Raw genomic sequence first — 20622 nt, forward strand, 5'->3', positions numbered from 1 at the left:
TCATTTATGTTTAGTCACATTATATTAATATTTTTAGTTCAAAAACATTGGGATTTAAAATCCCAAACATTTTATCCTACCCCCTATTGTACCAATTACCAGCTTCAAACTGCCTCTACTTTCTTGTTTTCAGACAGGTCTGCACCCTGCCTTTCCTCGTTATCTCTTAGCATACAATGCTTCCACTGCATTCTCAGTAATGGCATTCAAATGAGCACTCCCCATGTGTCACTTTTGCTTCTTGTCCATTTCAACATGGACCCCATAAATGCTTAAGCCTGCTTATAGGGGTCCATGTTGAAATGCACAAGTAAAAAATGACACTGTGGGTGCTCATTTGCATATTATTTCCCAGAATCCCTGTCTGCAGTGGAATCACTGAATGCTAAGAGATTATGGGGGCAAGCAGGTTGCACACCTGTCTCAGACATGTGAATGTGGTCACAAGTGGTATTTTTATTTGCTGTACAATGTATGGTGGAGGGTTTTTGTTCCTTTTTTACTCAACATAACTTTTTTTGTCTGATAATTTTCAGACAGAATACAGTACTTCATTACGAAATCCTGCATGACAAACATGAATTATTTCATGCATGTCCACTTTTTCTCGATACAGCTGTATAATACAGCCCTGATTTCTGTATCTTTCAAACTGCTTCTTTGCTCTTCCCTAAGTTAGAAATAAGACCCTCGTAGGCCAGCCATAGATACATAATAGATATATCAGCAATTGTGCTTTTTTAGAGTAAAACCTTAAACCACAGCGAGATTATTTCAAATAAAAAAACAGCAGTCAAAAATGATAGAATGTGAATTTCACCTGATTGCACAATCCCTATAAATGCATTGCCGATTTTCAGTGTCTAAAATATTAGATTTAAGTCTCATTATATGTATTGCTTTTCAGGTCAATACTTGGGACAATTGTAAGCAGTGCACCTGGAAAAGTACTCTTCAATAGGACTATATACCAGGTGAGTACATTTTGCCCTGCTTTTTATATTATCATGACATGTTTCAGTGCATCGGTATGCTAATGTATCTCACGTTTTGATATATCCTTGGTTGCACCTGAATTTTACAAAAAAGATTGGCTTTTGTGTAAAAACAATATTTTTCATAACATAATGAAGAGGTTCCCAACTTTTCAGTCCTCAAGGGCCACTAACAGTGCAGGTTTAAGGCTGTCCTCTCATTAGCACAGGTGGCCCAATCATTTTGACTAAATCACCTGTGCTCAAGCAGAGTATCCTTAAACCTGCACTGTTAGTGGTCCCTGAGGACTGGAGTTGGGAACCTCTGCACTACTGTATTAAAGGTGCATACTGTACCTTGAGACATGATAGTAAAGAACACACTTGTTGTTGATGTTCTTTCCTGCGCTCTTTGTTGAAATTATTTTTATTCTGTTGCATTCCAGGAAAAATAACCTATTGTTTTAGCCAGGAGTGGAACATATTTTTTTTTCCCCTGTATGATCTTAAGATTTTGCTGTCTCTTAATTAAAGCTGCAGTTCAGGCAATATCCTGCATGTGTGTTTTTTTTTAATAAATCAGTTCTGTAGAAAGAAAAAATACCTTTAGCATTTTCTGTTTAAAAAAAAAACAACTTTGAAAGACTAATTTTCTTGTATTCTATTTTAACAAGCATGCTTGTTCCTATAGCAACGATTTACATTCCCCATATTTAAAGATGTCGCCAAACTTTGCTGATCAACAGACGGAGAACTAAATGACCAGCAGCTATGCAGTTCTTTAGGTAATTAGAGATTGCCCACATGAAACTATTGAAGTAAAAAAAAAAAAAATTTAAAAAAAAAAAGACAACTGCAGCTTTAAATGGATATAAAATGCCTTTAAGGTCAACAAGATTTTTTTTTTTTTAAATGCCGGTTATTTTAAGAATGTAATTTCCAACGTGTTTTCTTATAATCTTTAAAGCAGCAAAATGACTGGATTTGTATGTCGACTAGGGGTCTTTCAATGGCAGTACTTAGATTCTCGGCATATAAAAAGTATCAGGAATGTTTTGGATAAAATCCTGGTAATTTGGACTGTATTTCAATTCTCTCAGCTTTCAGATTTTCGGCTCTCAGACATCTGTGCAGCTGTTTTTGACTTTGGTTCTTAAACTGTATTTCCTAAAATTCACCCAGACTTTGAAAAATCAAACATACATGAGAGTGTATGAAATTGAAGATCGAATGTGTTAGTGGTGACATTTATCTTACAGCCGTTAATACTGTTTTATATTTGTAAAGGTCTGTTTATGCCGGTGCATGTGTCAGTGAAGCTGATCTACCGATACACCATTTTGTTATCACAAAAGACCTCAATTTCTAACCTTCAGACCTCAGGACTCCTCAATCTTACGTCATTACCACACATTTGGTTATATTGTGAGTAAGTTATTGCTGAGATCTTTGGTCGGTTCATACATCATACATATATATATATTGTATCTTTCATTATACGGGACTGCTTTTTGATATATTTATAGTATTTCCTTTTTCTAGCTGGTGTTGTCATATTCACTTACACTATTGTATTTATTCACGTAATAGGCACTATCTGTGCTCATATATTTAATATTATACACTATCAGTATATTTCACACAATAATTGTGTAGCACCTATTTACATTTGGTTTGGCGCATATATATATATAATATACTCTATGCTCATATATATACATCCCTTTATGTTGAATTTTTGTTTGGATATCAAAGTACATGGTTTTATCCTCCAACTTTACAATGGGACCATAATAAGCCCACCCTCCTAAGCGTGTCCTATTTTCAAACTCGTCCATCGCCTGTGACATTTATGGCTGGGAGAGAAAATGAATAACTATAACTTTCTCACATAACACCCAGAATAATGCTACCTGCATTAATGTGTTCGCATGATTCTCCCGATGGTGTAGATTCCACTTTTGCCAACACAATTTCTACTTTTGTGTGAGTAAACAGGTATCTGGGATATGCCCATAGATATCCTGTCCTGTTTGATAGTAATGCGTCTGCTTGTGTTTGCCTGCTATAATGCCATATTTTTCATCTTTGTGAATTCTATCAGATTTTGATTATCTTACATTTTGGAAATCTGTGGGGAAAAGAATATTGAACTTTTGATCACCTCTGGCTCCTGTTAATGAGAGTCTATACATTTTTACGATCAGCCTTTGAAGGTACATTGTTATGCCCACTCAGTCTCTGGTCCATCTGTGTACTCTCTGCCTGTCAACTCACTGTAAACATGGTTGTTCAAGTGTTTTATTATCCAACAAACCCAGACCAGGTCACTTTTAGATAAACTCCCGAGCAACACCGCAAAACAAGTATTTAAAAATGTCCCATTAACACTTGTTGCTGTATATGCTAATACAGCTATGAAGTAAAAAGCATTAATATGACCCTCCTATTGTATCAATTACTAGTTTCAAATTTACGTTCTCATTTTCATAAAGGCAACTTCCCCTCCCACTGTCTCTGTACGTTCTTCCTAGCTACCAATTAGATTGTAAGCTCTTCGGAGCAGGGACTCCTCTTCCTAAATGTTACTTTTATATCTGAAGCGCTTCTTCCCATCGTGTTATTTGTATTATTTGTTATTTATATGAATGTCACATGTATTACTGCTGTGAAGGGCTATCTACATTAATGGTGCTATATTAATAAAGACATACAATATCCAGCAAGGGGTTTTTTTGTTTGTTTTTTGGGGGGGTGGTGTATTTTAGACAAACCTTATTATTTAATGCAGGGCTGGCTTGATGGCGGTTCCATCTATGCCATCGCACCAAAGATACACTGTGCTCTTTCCCACAGCAATTAAGCTGATTGCTGGGGGAGAACATGAAGTCTCTGTAACTGTCTCTTACCTTATCTGACGGCATCTCCTAATGCAGGGTCCCATTACCATTGCACCACGATGTCAAATGGGGTCAACGTGATGTCACGTGACGCTGTGACATTATGTTGCCATGACAACGTGACGCCACATGGCACCGTGTTGCCATGACAACATGGCGCCACAATGGCATGATGCTGTGTCAGACAAGAAGGAGTTGCTGTGCTGGACAAGGTAAGAGGCCCTGAGAGCCCGTACACCGAGCCCCGTGATAATCCCAGCCAGCTCTGATGTAATGCATGTCCACCTTTTTCTAGACACAGCTGTATAATGCAGCCCTGATCTTCGAAATTGCTTCTTTGTTCTTCCCTAAGTTAGAAATGAGCACCTACTGTACTAGGTCAGCCATAGACATATAATAGATACATAAGCTATTGTGCTTTTTTTCAAAGTTAGACCTTAATTATCAAAGTGAGTTTATGTCAAATGAAAAAAGCAGTAAAAAATGATAGAGTGAGATTTCACTTGATTGCAGAATCCCTATAAATTGGCAGTTGCGTAAAATATTAAATATAAATCTCATATGTACTTTATTGCTTTTCAGGTAAATACAAGGGATGATTGTCAGCAGTACACATGTAAAAAGTACTCTTCTATAGGACTATATACCAGGTGGCTTTAAGATCAAGATTTAATTTAAAAATAAATAAAAAAAATGCTGGTTATTTTAAGAATATGATTTCCAACACGTTTTTTTTTAAATTATCTTAAAAGCGCCAAAATGACTGACTTTGCCTAGGGGTCAGTCAATGGCAGTACTAATATTCACAGCAAAGAAAAAGTATCAAGAATGTTTTGAAAAAAATCCTGCTAATTTGCACTGTATATCATTTCTCTCAGCTTCCATATTTTCAGCTCTCAGACCTCAGTGCAGCTGGTTTTGACTTTGCTTCTTATCTGGTATTTCCTAAAATTCACCAAGACTTTGAAAAAAATCAGACATACTGTACACAAGATCGACTCTGCAGAATAGAGGATTGAATCTATTACCTGTGACACTTATTTTATAGCCGTTAATGATGCGGATGTTTAAGGAGGGATTTTTAGTGATGCATAGAGGATTTGATTGAAATAGGATTTTAAAAAAATATGAGAATTTAAGCAACATTAACCTAAGCCTTTTTCTGCATGTAAAGACATGCTTGTGCACTCCGTAGGGAAAAAAAGAAGGCACACAGTATTCTGTTTCTTGAAGAATAAATAAATACATGTTTTACCATTCTCACATAACCAGCGCATTATTCACAATGTGTTCACGCTGGGTGCCCACAGTGGTCTGTTCTCTCTGAGTCACATTAACACCTCTAATACTGTCCAGATTCTGCCGTAAAAGCTATAATTCAAATCCCACTAGTAATTACTTTGTGTATTAGAAACAATAAACACGCACCTACTACATAGAAGCAGCACTGGGGAATCTCTTGTGATACATTTCGTTCCAGTACTTTACTTTCACACAAGAAGGACATTCTTATATACCACTAAATTATATCGCGTGGTCAACACACAGCGCCAATGCTTTTATATTACCAGATTGTGTTTGCATTTTCACTGCAACAGTGCATTAAAGAGTAATTGCCAGTCAAGTCACTGAGACCTGAAGGAATGATATTGCACGATGAGCTAGTCATTTGCTATTTGTACTCAGTGTAGGCACCTTAACTATGACATAGAGGTGCACACAAAAGAATATTCTTTTTTTTTTGGGGGGGGGGGCTCTGTTTTGGATATAATTGACAGTTTGAATGCTAAATCAGGATAGAGAAACCAGAGGAGGAGGATTCTGTTTGTCCATTGAAGCTATATCTTGTATGTAGTCTAAATAAATATTTTTTTTTTTTACTTTTTTGGCTGGTGAGTTCCGATTTTGTATGGAGCGCCAGTGCTTCTGATCTTTTTTCTTTCATTGGATGTTACACGGATCGGAAAGACGCCATTGAGGGACACTGGATACTTCTCAAGTAAACTGCATGGCCATGAGGAGACGGGACCGTGAACCCTTGTGTGTATACTTTACCTTATTACTCCACACCGGAAGGAAGAGGACATGGGTTAATTGTGATAGCTGCAGCTGACTACCATGAGCAACACATCTCTGTGCCGGCGTATAGTCAGGTAACTGCGGGTCCAACCGGTCCTTCACCCTCTAATAACCCCACAATAGTGCCTAAAACTCTACATTTTGCTCCGCTGGTTAATGTTTTATTGGAATCGACTTCAGTACTTTCCTGGTAGTCACAGCCAGTATTTTCACTAGAGAAACCAGAACCTGGAAGAGATATCTTCGCCCATGACCCCATTGGTCATGCCATATTAATAATAATAATAGCATGTTCTTGTATAGCGCTGCTAGTTTTACGTAGCGCTTTACAGAGACATTTTGCAGACACAGGTCCCTGCCTCGTGAAGCTTTCAATCTATTAATTGGCGCCTGAGGCACAGGGAGATAAAGTTACTTGCCCAAGGTGACAAGGAGCTGACACCGGGAATTTAACCAGGCTCCCCTGCTTCAAACTCAGTGCCAGTCAGTGTCGTTACTCACTGAGACGCTCCTTCTTATAATAACCCTTATTGTACATGTAATTCTTACTAAAAGCATCATGAAATTAGTTAAATGCTTTGTCTGTTGGAAACATGAACACGAGTTAGAAATAATAAAGGTACAAGGAACTGAAATTGTTAATTGGTGATGTGAGGTGCTACTTTGAGATAAGATAGGTGTAAATCATGAAAACACGCACGGAGTGCATTTTTAAAAAGAGGTACACTTAAAATAGGAATTTCTGTCAATGATTATGTTCACTTTATGTAAAAGCAATTGGTGAAAGATTTGTAGGCTTGGTGCTTCTGGAAAAACGTATCGTCACTTAGCCCAACATGAAAATCGGTGTAAGACATGTGGTCGCGACTGTTTTGCCTGGACCAAATCTACGCTGGTATTTAGCCGCCAGCTGCTGGAAAAACATCTCTTGCCGCTTTGCCGACAAGTTAAGCCCTAATCTTACCCTTTACCGTAAAATCCCCTAAAAATAATACTACCGCTATTCTAAAAACCTTAACTCCTTACCCTAGGAGCCCTTACCCTCATCCTAAACCCGTAATCCTAAACCCTGTAACCTAATCCTTTACCATAAAACCCCTTACCCTAATTCCATTCCCTAAAAACATTAACCCCTTAACCTAATTCCATTCCCTAAAAACATTAACCCCTTACCCTAATTCTATTCCCTAAAAATATTAACCCCTTACCCTAATTCCCTAAAAACCTTAACCCTTTACCCTAATCCCTTACCCATAAAACTGAACTTCTTACCCTAATCCCCTACTGAAAAAATCTTACATTTTACCCTAAAACCTCTAGCAAACCCTACCCTAACCGCTAAAGCCTTTTAAATAATCTTACCTTATTGGCGAAACGGCCGGCGGCTGACTGTCCAGCGGCACAGTGACTGCAGAATATGGTCCCTCGGCAGGAAAAGGCCGGCGGAGACTTGGTCATGGCGACATGGCCGTGACCAAATATTCGATTCCGCATGTAAATAGTATAAGAAAAATGTGTAAATAAGTCAATTTTCTTTTGTAAACAGGGTATTTATCTCTTTCTTATAACCGTAAATATAGATAAGTACGATCCATAGGCAGGAAGTTACAATGTTCTTAAAGTTGATGTACGTGTCCCATGTCAGAGACCTGCCAGGGCAACAGGAATCGGAACACAAGCTGAAACCAATCACTCAGTGCCACCAGGTATCACAAGACCTACACACCCCTAGAGGATGGGCGTTCTAAAACCAGCATACATAACTACTGATGTTCATGAAGAGATAAGTCCATCTAAGGAAGCCATGATTGAAATCAACGATGTACTCACATAATTTGTGTCGTCTTCTCTGTCCTCGTCGTATAAAACTCCATTGCCGTGCAGACCACATAGCATGTACTGTAAATAGGGGAAAGAAAGAAAAAATGGCGATGCACAGTGCAAAAAAAAATATATGGGCTAGAGTGCACTTTTCACGGCAGCTAGTGATAGGTTATAATACACCCCAAAATATCTGGGTTGAATTGAACACGACTTAGATATAATAAATATAGTTTATTCCTTAAAGAAGGTGAACACGCAAGATATACAAATAACAGACAAGAATTAGAACTTACTTAAGGGTTGAATAATGAAGCCATCAGGATACAGGATTGGTAATTCATTCAGCAATACAGGTTCAGATGAAGACATCACGAAAAGACACAAAGACCCCTGGGCATAGAGCTTACACTCGTTTATATGGAGTTTCACTCCTATACCCTGGAATTGAGTGCAAGTCATTGGAGGACAATTATCTGCACACAAACCCTCCTTGCCACCTCACTTGAGGGTCACAGTAATACCTGCTCACTGGGTGGATATTATTCTAATCAGGGGCTTATTTCCCTAGCCGCACTCCCACAAGACTGGCATCTGAAAGTCTGCTTGGGCCAGGAAACCCTTTGTCCCAAGGTGTGAAACACAACACTTATCATCAATTACCTTACCCACGTCCTGCTTTCCTTTGTGCTAGCGTTCACAAGCAGGGTGGGGGAGCCTTTGATCAGGGGGTTTATTGTAGACCATTTGCCTCCCCCCCCTGAGCATTAACAAACCATATGGGCTCAGGGTTTTTATACCAGACCCAAAATACAATACATTCTTTAATAGTTACACATATTAAAATAATCCATTCTGTGGGTCTGAGCGGGCTGAAATTTGCAGGTCCTCATGCCAGAGGACCCTTGTATAGTGGCCAAATATCAGCCTTCCACGACCCCCATAACCAGAGATACAAAAAAACAAGTTAAAATCCCCTATTCACTTTAATGCAGGATTCTCTGCTACAACTAAAATAAATCTCTGCTTTTCACTCTCCCATTGAAATCAATGGGCTCCGCCGCTACAGGCTTTCAATGGAGCAACTCCACCATTGAAGTCAATGGACTCCGCCGCTATAGGTTTTCAATGGAGCAACTCCGCCATTGAAGTCAATGGTAAAATTACAATTTTCACATTTGCCTACACTCTGTCTGGTTGATCCGAGAGGGCTGGAAATGGCCATGCAGTCATGCCGGAACAGTGACTACATGCAACCAAAATCCCAACCCTCTGGTACTCACAGAACCGGAGATATAGGCTTACACTTTTTACCCTGTCGGACTTAGCCGTTTTAAAGCCACGCGGCTTTCCCCCATTGGAATCAATATGGCCGGCACCGCTATAGGATTCAATGGGACCTCCGCTCCCATTAGAGTCAATTGCGCGACCCTCGTGGCGAGCGCGACCCTTTACGGGGTTCCCTCATTCTCGGACCTGGTGGTCGTCGTGTGTGGGGGTTCCTAGGGTCTAGGGGCAAAAAGAATTTTATTTCTGGGTGCCCTAGAACCTAAGTTTCCCACGCCAATTGTATTTGAACTTGAACTAATGTGATCAAAAGCTCTTTTTCAGATATTGTATCCGCTTCTGCGGTCTGCGGTTTGGATGGCTGCCAACCCGTTCCTGGAGGTCGGCGTTGAGGAATCCCCATTGAAATGAATGGCTCCATTGACTTACAATGGGGAACTGTCGCTCCTCCTCTCGGGAGCCACCTGCAGGTCTTCTGATGAAAATGGACCGAAATCGCCAGTTCCCCATAGCATCGCATTGAGCTGCAATGGTGACCTATGGAGAGCTGCAAAATGGAGCCTGCAAAGGCGGGAAAATGGAACAAAGGGCTATAATCACTCCTTAACTATTACCCCTTTCCCTCCCGCATCATTCCCAGTGTATGTGTTGATGCAGACACTGGAATGGGAACAATACATATTTACAGGGGAATACATATTTGGGGACTGAAGCAGGGTAAAAACACATTACTGGACCGCAGTCCAGTTAACCCCTTGCTTCCCAAGTGAGAGTAGGGGGCGGCCAAATGGGGTGTAACCCCTTTAATACCGGGCCAAACCCCTTCTCCCATGATAGCACTGTAGCCCTGATATACTTTGTCTCTGTGCGTCGCCATTTTTCTTTCTTTTCTTTATATATAGTAGAAGCAGACAATCTCATGAGTGTTAACTAACCATCGTCTTGTGCCATTGATATACTGAAATTGATTCAGAACACCTGCGGATCTGTTAAAGAGCATGCAGCATTTGTCAGCATCTATAAATAACCTTTAGGCTTATAAAATTCAACAAAGAGTCACATTGGAAATGTGTATACACATATTTTAGTTTTAAATATAGCTTAAACTGAATATTTATACGGGGGAGAAAATGAATGTACTACGCTGAATATTGATATACTTTCAGGTATTGACCTCTCCTGAGAAACAAAAAGAAAACAGCGCACAACGCTCACAGTGAAGAGGCATTTAGAGCCTTGAAACGCATTGGAATTAGCTTTTTATTGAAGATACTGAGTTTACATCTAGTCCCCTAAGTTCCTATCACTCCACCCTGCTCCCACTTGCGGATGCGTCAATTTCGGCGCGACGCCCCTCAGTGATGTCGCTCGAGCGCCGACGGAAGCCCCAGAGCTCCACGTGGAGTCAGTTTGCCGTGATGGAGATGAACTGAGACTAGCCTCTGGGGGACTCTGATTTTTGGGACTTGATTGCTGCCCTCACCACACCCCACCTGTGGACCAGCTTCATCACTGTGGTGACCTGTGATTGTCCTTACCTGTGGAGCCTGATGACTGATGATACGTGATTGTCCAGATATTCATGTTGGTGTGGTGTATGGGTAACTTGTCCCATGAAATTCTGTTTTACTATTTCCCTGATGTACGCGCATTACCTATCCTTGGATATTTAATACATTTTTATCCTTGATTTACTTCATTATGAGCGGTGTGCGCTGTTTTCTTTTTGTTTCTCTGTTTTAGCTCCTGGTGGTGTTGAGCCACCACTTATTCAGCTGCAGACGCTCCTTCACCAGTTCACGTATAATTTTATACATTTGTTATCACTATAATCATTTTAGTGCACTTTCACACCCTCCACAGCACTGTATATGGTTGCGCACTTATTACTCCTTTTACTGTATATCACATTGACATCTCCTGCTTGGTGGAAATATAATGAAATACAATATAAAACAAACAAGCTAATATTTTTTCAAAAGAAGTTTATATTTTTTTTCAGTTTGCTAGTCCTATTTTCTTTACCCCTGTTTTCTCAATCACTGTTAAATGGTCTATTCTCGAAATAACAGGCCCCACAACAGGATTGTCATCAACACAACAGAAAACAAGCTACATTAAAACGATCAGTAGTAACTGCTTTGTCGTTAGGACTTTTTTTTTGGTGGTGGGGGGAGTTGCGTTAAGTTGGAAAGCTTTATTATAATATGATCATGAAAGCATTTTGGAGTAGACTGCTGTTTTAAGTTAGACAAGCAGACGCTTGCGCTTACAGTAGCATTTTGGGTCTGTCCCCTATTAATGACTTTCTATTGGAAAGCAAATGTCCTCAAAGCACAGCTGTGGCAGTACTATACGCTTTATTATATTATGTATGAGTTAACCAGGAACGTTAGCACACTGTGATTAGTGAGCAAGTTGCCCAAATGAAACAGATCCTCAAAAGTAAACTGGCATATTTCCTAAAAACAATGTTAAGCATGCCATATTGGAATACTGATTTACTTACCTATAAAGCTCTGGCATCAGTTATGAAGTACATTCACACAATTATTTTTAAGGCCTCCAATATTTTACAAACTGTGGTGCTTAGAAAGACAGAAATGCAACACATACCTGCATCGAAGAAGAGCTTGCACTAGATATGTTGATACAAAAGCACAGGGAGTTAGTTACTCCCCAAGCGTGTAAATACATCTTCGACCAATGCACAGATGCAGTACTTTAAAGCGTCAAAACATGTGAAATCGTATATGTTTGTTTTTAAATAAATTAGTCCTGTAGTATTAGATAATAGTGACTGTGGTTTTTTTATTCAACTTTTAATACCATTTTTAATGTGGTTTAATATGCTGAGAATCCTTTGATTTCTATAGCACGTTTTAGCCCACCTCCCCAGCAGTGCAAGATCTTTGCAACACTTTACTGGTTGTGATCATTTGTTGCCAATGTTCCCAGCAGTTGGCGCTGTAAACTGTAACAATAGATAATGTTACCTGAGTAATATAAGAATACATTGTAGCTGCTGAGTTACACTGACTGAAGGATTGACTGATTGACTGACTGATTGAAACTGAAAGGTGGCCATTTCGTTAGACACACACTAGATTTTTACATGAGCACCAAACAATTGCCAGCTTAGGGAAAAATGTAGAATTATACATTGCCACATGTTTTCTTATACAAATAAGAAAACATAAAAATAAAGACAAAGAGAGAATGTAGTATTGCCGGTTTAACCATGGCTTTTCTTTCTCGAATAAAAAATGAAGTCTGAGCTACAATCCTTAATCGAGAAGTGTTAATGAATCAGTCAGTTGCATAGCAACTTGGAAACCAGTCACTAACATCTATCAGCCAATTAGTAAACATGAATTAATTACTGTAATTGCTTTTATGGAGCATACATTGACAAATCCTTATTGACACATATCACAGACTGCCTCGTGTAATTTATGATGCTATGTTGTAAAATGTCCTAGTTGGTTGTGATCGCATTTATTTTTCAAGAAGTGGTTAAATGTTCTGTGATTTTACTGTTAGTATTCAGCCACATTATAAACCCCCACAGCTGTCTTCAATTGTAGATTATCCTTGATTAAACTGAAAGCAGTTCAGCATTTTGTCAATGTATCCATCCATCCCTAGTTATGCCCATCAGGATGTAAATCATTACTTATCTCTCTAATTGTATTTCCTAACACTACACATTTAGAAGGCTACTATACAGATGCAGCGGCAGTTATTTGAACACTTCACGCGTTGTATACCTCGGTATACCCATGTCATGGTGTGTGATTTCTTCCAACCGTACAGCCTTAAGACGCGTGTTGACGTGTTTTTATCGAGTGCAGAAAATGGCATTTTTGTGTTCTGGTTTTTAAACACCTGCAAATTGACACAGTAGCACAGTACTGCACACATTACAATTCATTCATTTCTGCCACGGATACGCGAAGAATTGCACCCAAAAAAATCAGAATCCATGAAATTCAAACAAATCAACCGCGGTAAACACGTGTGCCTGGTGTGATTAGCCATGTGAATGTCGCATGGAATACAGCAGAGCACACGAAAACTGCTCCGTGAAATGGTCCAATAACGGCCACTTCTTCTGTATGTTCTATCTGCCACATAGTTATTTCTTTCAGCCTCAAAACTTAAAGTGAAAATCTGAAGCGTATACAGTTATTTTTTCAGTGGTTTTATCTGTTCTGTTTAGTTTATGTTAACATGTAAAAATGTCCCCTAGTGTTATTTTCAGGATCAATGTCATTTTATGTCAATTGGTACAGATATAAAGAAACATTGAGTATTCATGTGTAAAATGTCACCCTACCTATTTATGTAGAGTATTTCTGTACAAAACTAAAAAAGCATACAGTATTTTCCTACAAAAAATAGAACTATATATATAAATGATCATGTAGCATTATCATGTAGGGCAGGGGTGGGGAACCTTTTTTCTGCCAAGGGCCATTTGGTATTTATAAAATCATTCGAGGGCCATCCAAAATTATCAACTTAAAAATTAGCCTGCTATATTTGGTCAAACATTTAATGAACTCACCACTAATGTGATGGCTGGAACTGCTTCTCTTTGGGTGACTGACTGACTCTTGGGTGGTGGGTGACTATGACTGACTGTGGGTTGGTGTCTGTGCGCACGCACATGCACACACACACACACACGCACACAGAAATCGGGCAGGGGGTAGGGAAATCAGACTATCAGACCCACTCTCTCAGACCCACTCTCTCTCAGACTCATACTTTCTCAGACTCTCAGACCCACTCTCTCTCTCTCAGACTCTCAGACCCACTCCCTCTCTCAGGCTCTCAGACCCACTCCCTCTCTCAGACCCACACTCTCTCAGACTCACACTCTCTCAGACTCTCAGACCCACTCTCTCTCAGACCCACTCTCTCTCAGACTCTCAGACCCACTCTCTCTCTCTCACAGACTGTCAGACCCACTCTCTCTCTCTCAGACTCTCAGACCACTCTCTCTCAGACTCTCAGACCCACTCTCTCTCTCTCACAGACTGTCAGACCCACTCTCTCTCTCTCAGACTCTCAGACCACTCTCTCTCAGACTCTCAGACCCACTCTCTCTCAGACTCTCAGACCCACTCTCTCTCAGACTCTCAGACTCTCAGACCCACTCTCTCTCAGACCCACTCTCTCTCAGACCCACTCTCTCTCAGACTCTCAGACCCACTCTCTCTCAGACTCTCAGACTCTCAGACCCACTCTCTCTCAGACTCTCAGACCCACTCTCTCTCACTCTCAGACCCACTCTCTCTCACTCTTAGAACCACTCTATCTCAGACACGCACACTTTCTCTCTCCCAGACACTCACACTTTCTCTCAGACATGCACACTTTCTCTCTCAAAGACACGCACACTTTCTCTCTCTCAGACACGCACACTCTCTCTCTCAGACACGCACACTTTCTCTCTCTCAGACACGCACACTCTCTCTCTCAGACATGCACACTTTCTCTCTCTCAGACACGCACACTTTCTCTCTCTCAGACACGCACGCTTTCTCTCTCTCAGACACGCACACTTTCTCTCTCTCAGACACGCACACTCTCTCTCTCAGACACGCACACTCTCTCTCAGACACACACACACTCAGACACACCCACACTCTCAGACACACACACACTCACACTCTCAGACACACACACACTCACACTCTCAGACACACACACACACACACACTCTCTCTCAGACACACACACTCTCTCAGACACACACACACTCTCAGACACACACACTCTCTCAGACACACACACACTCTCAGACACAAACACACTCTCAGACACACACACATTCTCAGACATACACACACTCTCTCTCAGACACAAACACACACTATCTCTCAAACACAAACACATACTCTCTCAGACACACACACTCTCTCTCAGACACACACTCTCTCAGACACACACACTCTCAGACACACACACTCTCAGACACACACTCTCTCTCTCAGACACACACTCTCTCTCTCTCAGACACACACTCTCTCTCTCAGACACACACTCTCTCTCTCAGACACACACTCTCTCTCTCAGACACACACTATCTCTCTCAGACACACACTCTCTCTCTCAGACACACACTCTCTCTCAGACACACACTCTCTCTCAGACACACACTCTCTCTCAGACACACACTCTCTTTCTCTCTGACACACACTCTCTCTCTCTCTCTGACACACACTCTCTCTCTCAGAAACACACTCTCTCTCTATCTCTCAGACACACACTCTCTATTTCAGACACACATTCTCTCTCAGACACACACTCTCTCTCAGACACACACTCTCTCTCTCTCAGACACACACTCTCTCTCAGACACACACACTCTCTCTCAGACACACACATTCTCTCTCAGACACACACTCTCTCTCAGACACACACTCTCTCTCAGACACACACACTCTCTCTCAGACACACACTCTATCTCTCAGACACACACACTTTCTCTCAGACACACACACACTCTCTCAGACACACACACACTCTCTCAGACACACACACTCTCTCAGACACACACTCTCTCAGACACACACACTCTCTCAGACACACACACTCGTTGAGACACGCACACACACACTCGTTCAGACACGCACACACTGACTCACACACACTCTTTCTCTCTCTCAGACACACACAGGTGAAGGGAAATCTGATTGGGGGGGGGGATCGGAGCAGGTCCCTCCGCAATTGCTGCTCAGTGTGGGGAGAAGGAGGACCGTGTAAGTGTGCAAGGGGGGGAATCTGAGCAGGGGGGATCGGAGCAGATGCCCTTCTCTGCAACTGCTACCCGGTGTGGGGAGGAGTGCCGTGTAAGGGCACGGGGGCGGAGCAGGGGGGGATCGGACCAGGCCCCCTCCACAACTGCTGCCCGGTGTGAGGAGGAGGGGGAGAGGTGGTAGTGAGGTGTCTCTCCCACCGCAGACTCGTTCTTCTATCCCCCAAGCCTCTTATACCCCCTGTAGACGGACGTTCACAGAGGTACACAATTGGAGACTTTTATAAGGTGAAATTATAATAAGGCTTTTTTGTGCCGTTTCCTTTTCATCAGGAAATCCATCCAAACACAGGGGGGGGGACAAATCTTCTATTCACTTGGGAGTATTTCTAGTGAAATACTATGCAATAATTCACATCTCCCTTACAGTAGAGGCAACTCTTATTCGAACAACAACCAGTGGCAATTCCCCAAAAAACCCAGGAAACACCCAGGTACATTCTGAATACATGCCTTAAACTTTCCTTAAACTAGCCCCAACATTTCTGCATTGATTAATGGCCTATCAGATTAACAGCGGGGGTCCCTGGCAGTCCCATTCAAACTGAATTGGACTGCCAGGGGTCCCTGCTGTGTTAATCCTATGGGTCGTTAGTCAATGCAGAAATGCCTTAAACGTGCCTCAAACTAGCCCAGAACATACCCAGCACATACCCAGCACATACCCAGAATGTAACCCGGCTAGTTTACTGCAAATGTTAGAATAAACGTTGTCTCTACTGTAGTCATGCATTTCTCCCAGCCCCAAACACATAGCATGAAATAAGCAGATATAAGAAGTCTCTTAAGAATGAAAGTCTTATCTGTTTCTTGGAGGGAAAATCTTCTCAGTTCCTGGTTCAGATCCCTTCACTCAGGGTGTGTCAGCTTCAGGTTTAGTAGTTTTCCCTGTGTCTTGAAATCAGCTCTGCTGTGTCTTCTGGCAGAGCTCAAGACATGTGGTGTCTCCAAAGGTCAGCTCACAAGTGAGCTAAGGAGTCACTTCCTGTCTCAACAGACAGGCTTTTGTAAGCAATCTAGATCAGGCAGGTGGTGTTTATTAATTGACTACCAGCAGTTAACCACCACACTGCTAGATTAAAGGCACATTACTTGAACAGGGATTACTCCCCTGTTACATACCTCCCCTGTTTGTGGGAAGCTCGGGCTTGCCACGGCCAAAGCCCATCCTTCCACTCTCATTCTAGATATCTCAGTGACTTGAATGAGAGTGGATGGAGGAAGAGAACCCTCAGTCCTGTTGGGATTGGAGCCCTTTCTCCAGTTTATTCGTGTCTCTGCCAGAAGGTGTTTGAGATCAGCACCCCTCAGTCGCTCGAGGAGGACTTTCTCCAAGTATATCTTTTTTCTACGTGCGCGGTCATAAGATTTCCCTCACGTCGGGTGCTCATCTTATTGTAGGCATACTGTATGGCAGCAGTTGCAGAGCGTTTAAAAACAGCCCTTTGAGTTTTCTGCTCTTGAAGCTGTCGCTCTGCCCTTTTCCCACTCAATGGGGTTGCTAGTTCAGCCCCTTTTAGATTAGGTTGCAATTCCACACCCACTTCCAGAGAATGTCCCATCTTTTCAGCTTCATCAGCTAAGGATTCTTCTGGTTTTAATTCTTCTTCTGTTGCCTGCTGGGTGGCTGAAGGTTTTTCTAGTGCTTGTTTAGGTGGTTCAAATTTTGCAACCTTGTCTTTCAGATGAGCGGTATTCCCAGCTCTCACTGTACCCTTGTCTTCATGGGTTTTTGAGGCTGTGGGATACTGACGCTTAGTCAGGGTCAATACTTGTCCTTGTAGGACTGTAATCTCATCCGCGAGAGATCCCTGTTTTTTGAGTGCGTCTTGCAAGTCTCTTCTCCGGGAATTTATCTGCATGCTTTGCTTTCTCTGAGCTTGCCTCCACATTTTTATTGCATTGTGAAGCACTATGAACTTCTTTGCTTGGGCCACAGTTACTTGTTCCAGTTTCTGGACCTTCTTGTGCTCCCTTTTGTGCTGCATCACCTTGGTTCTAAGCTTGGCTTTTAGCGTTGCTTTGGTGATGCTCAGGCTAGCCTTCAATTTCTCATGCTGCTTTGCGGGGACATACTGGGTTATCAGACGTTCCTGCAGCACTTGAATTTCTTTAACAGCCTGCAGATTGTCATCCTGCAGAGTTCGCTGCTTCTCCTCTGCTTTCTCGAGGTGCGTACGCAGACCTTGCAGTTGGTTCTGCAGTCGGTGCTCTGCTTCAAACTTCTCACCTTCCAAAAGTCTATTTATTTCTTTAAGCTTGTGCAGCTTTTCATTTTTTTCCTTGACGTCGTTTGTCAAATTAAAATTTTCTTCTTTGAGTTTTACGTTTTTTCTTTGTAATCTTAAATGTTCTCCTTTTTCAGTCTCTGTACTATTCAGGGCCTCTTTGCAGTCCTCCTTCCATTTACGCACATCTGCTTTGAGAATGACACTCTCCTGGCGTTAGACTTCCTTCTCTAGGTTGAGGGTCTGAAGCTCCTTCTGAGAGACTTTGAGATCTGTACCAAGATTACCAATAGTTTCTTTAGCAATGTCCAGCTCCTCAGTAGTTCCTTTCTGGAAACTTCCAGGTCTGTGCGGTAGCGATTGGTCTCATGATGTGAGGCATTCAGTGCTCTGCGGAGTGTCTGAACCTCTTTCTGAGATACGTCCACTTTTATCCGGACACTGTTGATCTCCTGTTGTAAGGCATTCAGCTCTATGCGAAGAGTGTGAACCTCTTGCTGGAAGACTGTCATCTGCTTCAGTGCCTCCTCATACTTCCGCTTTAGCGTAGCCGCCATTTTATCAGATTGGCTCTGCTTTTCATCCATGGCGGAAATAGTAGCATTTGCAGTATCTAGCTCAGTCTTGAGATCGTCCAATTCTGTCCCAGATTCAGAGTACATTGCGAGCACCGTCATCTGTAACTCAGCATTATCAGCTCTCTCAAGTTTCAATTGTTCTCGAAGTAGATCACAGTCACGCCTGGCAATTTTCAGGGCGTCTTCATGGCTGGTCAAGGGATCGTCACTCACTGGTTCCGGCTCCGCTTCCCTGGGATTACTGGTTGAGGGTTCCTCACTGTTGGCACCGGACAGACACTTCTTTGGGGTACACGATTTCTGCCTTGGGCCCTCTGGATATTCGGTTATCCGCGGAATTAATTTTCCATTTTCTCTAGGTTGCAGGGCAATTCGGTCCCCCTTTTCCTCCACAGGATCTGCGGACGTGTCTGTTCCTTCCACGGTAAGTGAAGAACAGCTTTTCTTTTTCTTTTTTCGCCTTTTTGATTTGGATGACACTGTCCCTTCAGGGATATTGGGGTCTACATCTTCATTTGAAATTTTAGCAGCGTCACTGGATCCACCCGGCTTTTCTTGTAACTGTAATAGCTGATGGAAATATTCGGTGATCCACTGCTCCCGCTCTCTCCTGCTGATCATATTTGTCATCAAAGGGAGCGGTCTTTTCTGTTCGTGCCGAGTTCAGGCACCCCCACCATTCTTGGGGTGTTTTGTGGGTGTGACTCGGTTCGGGTTCCCCGTAAGAGATGTCTTCCTCTTTATTGGACTGGAAGGGCCACTCTTCCGTGTGGTAGGGTTCATTACAGGAACGCTGCATCTTGTCCTCCATTTTTAGGCTATCAGGTGTAATTTTCTTCAATTGGCTTTGAAAAACCTTTTTCACAGTTCAGAAATCCCATTTTCCCCTATAGGGCAATTTTACACTCAGCATTTGTTTGCTAAAAATTCCCCTGCTTCAGCACAGTCTTGTATCAATTTTCGCACTTTTCTGCATATACTCCATTCACAGCTGGTAGCCCTATGCGGTGTGGCAACCTTTATTTGCAAAATCAGTACCACTCGTGGGTCACCATCTGTATTCACTGCTTCAGCGAAACTTTTGAAAACAACAAACATCTATCCCTTTTTAAGGGCTGACTCACTTCTTGAACCCTGACTATGGCTGGAAGGCAAAACCCCTATTTCAATGACCATATTACACTTTGTGATAGGCAAATAAAGTTTTAGCTGTTTCAGCAGTCTCTCTCCTCTTGGGATTGGGGCAAAGAGTCCATCTGTGTTTCGTAAGTTTCAGTACAGTGTAAGTTTCCCTTTAACTCTGATCTCTGCTGCATGAGGTTTTTTTTTTCTAAGTTGCTCAGACTGTTTGTAGGCAAAAAGCATAACAAAAAAATTTCACATAAAAAAATCTCCGGTCCTTTTTAACTTCAAAGACACCTCTCATCTCACTTCGGACACCATATGTAGACGGACGTTCACAGAGGTACACAATTGGAGACTTTTATAAGGTGAAATTATAATAAGGCTTTATTGTGCCTTTTCCTTTTCATCAGGAAATCCATCCAAACACAGGGGGGGGGGGGGAACAAAGCTTCTATTCACTTGGGAGTATTTGTAGTGAAACACTATGCAATAATTCACATCTCCCTTAGTCAAGCATTTCTCCCAGCCCCAAACACATAGCATGCAATAAGCAGATATAAGAAGTCTCTTAAGAATGAAAGTCTTATCTGTTTCTTGGAGGGAAAATCTTCTCAGTTCCTTGTTCAGCTCCCTTCACTCAGGGTGTGTCAGCTTCAGGTTTAGTAGTTTTCCCTGTGTCTTGAAATCAGCTCTGCTGTGTCTTATGGCAGAGCTCAAGACATGTGGTGTCTCCAAAGGTCAGCTCACAAGTGTCACTTCCTGTCTCAACAGACAGGCTTTTGTAAGCAATCTAGATCAGGC

General features: G+C 41.9%; 1 protein-coding gene across 1 annotated transcript in view; it reads left to right on the forward strand.

Moving 5' to 3' along the window:
* The window catches only part of LOC142487165 (poly(rC)-binding protein 3-like), an 895499-nt gene that overhangs the window by 474169 nt on the left and 400708 nt on the right, over window positions 1–20622 (forward strand). Inside the window, exon 3 of the mRNA XM_075585956.1 lies at window positions 908–974. The gene's annotated coding sequence lies outside the window, so the exon portion shown is untranslated. The remainder of the gene's footprint in view (window positions 1–907; window positions 975–20622) is intronic.

Source organism: Ascaphus truei, chromosome 2 (assembly GCF_040206685.1).
Source record: "Ascaphus truei isolate aAscTru1 chromosome 2, aAscTru1.hap1, whole genome shotgun sequence".
NCBI lineage: Eukaryota > Metazoa > Chordata > Amphibia > Anura > Ascaphidae > Ascaphus > Ascaphus truei.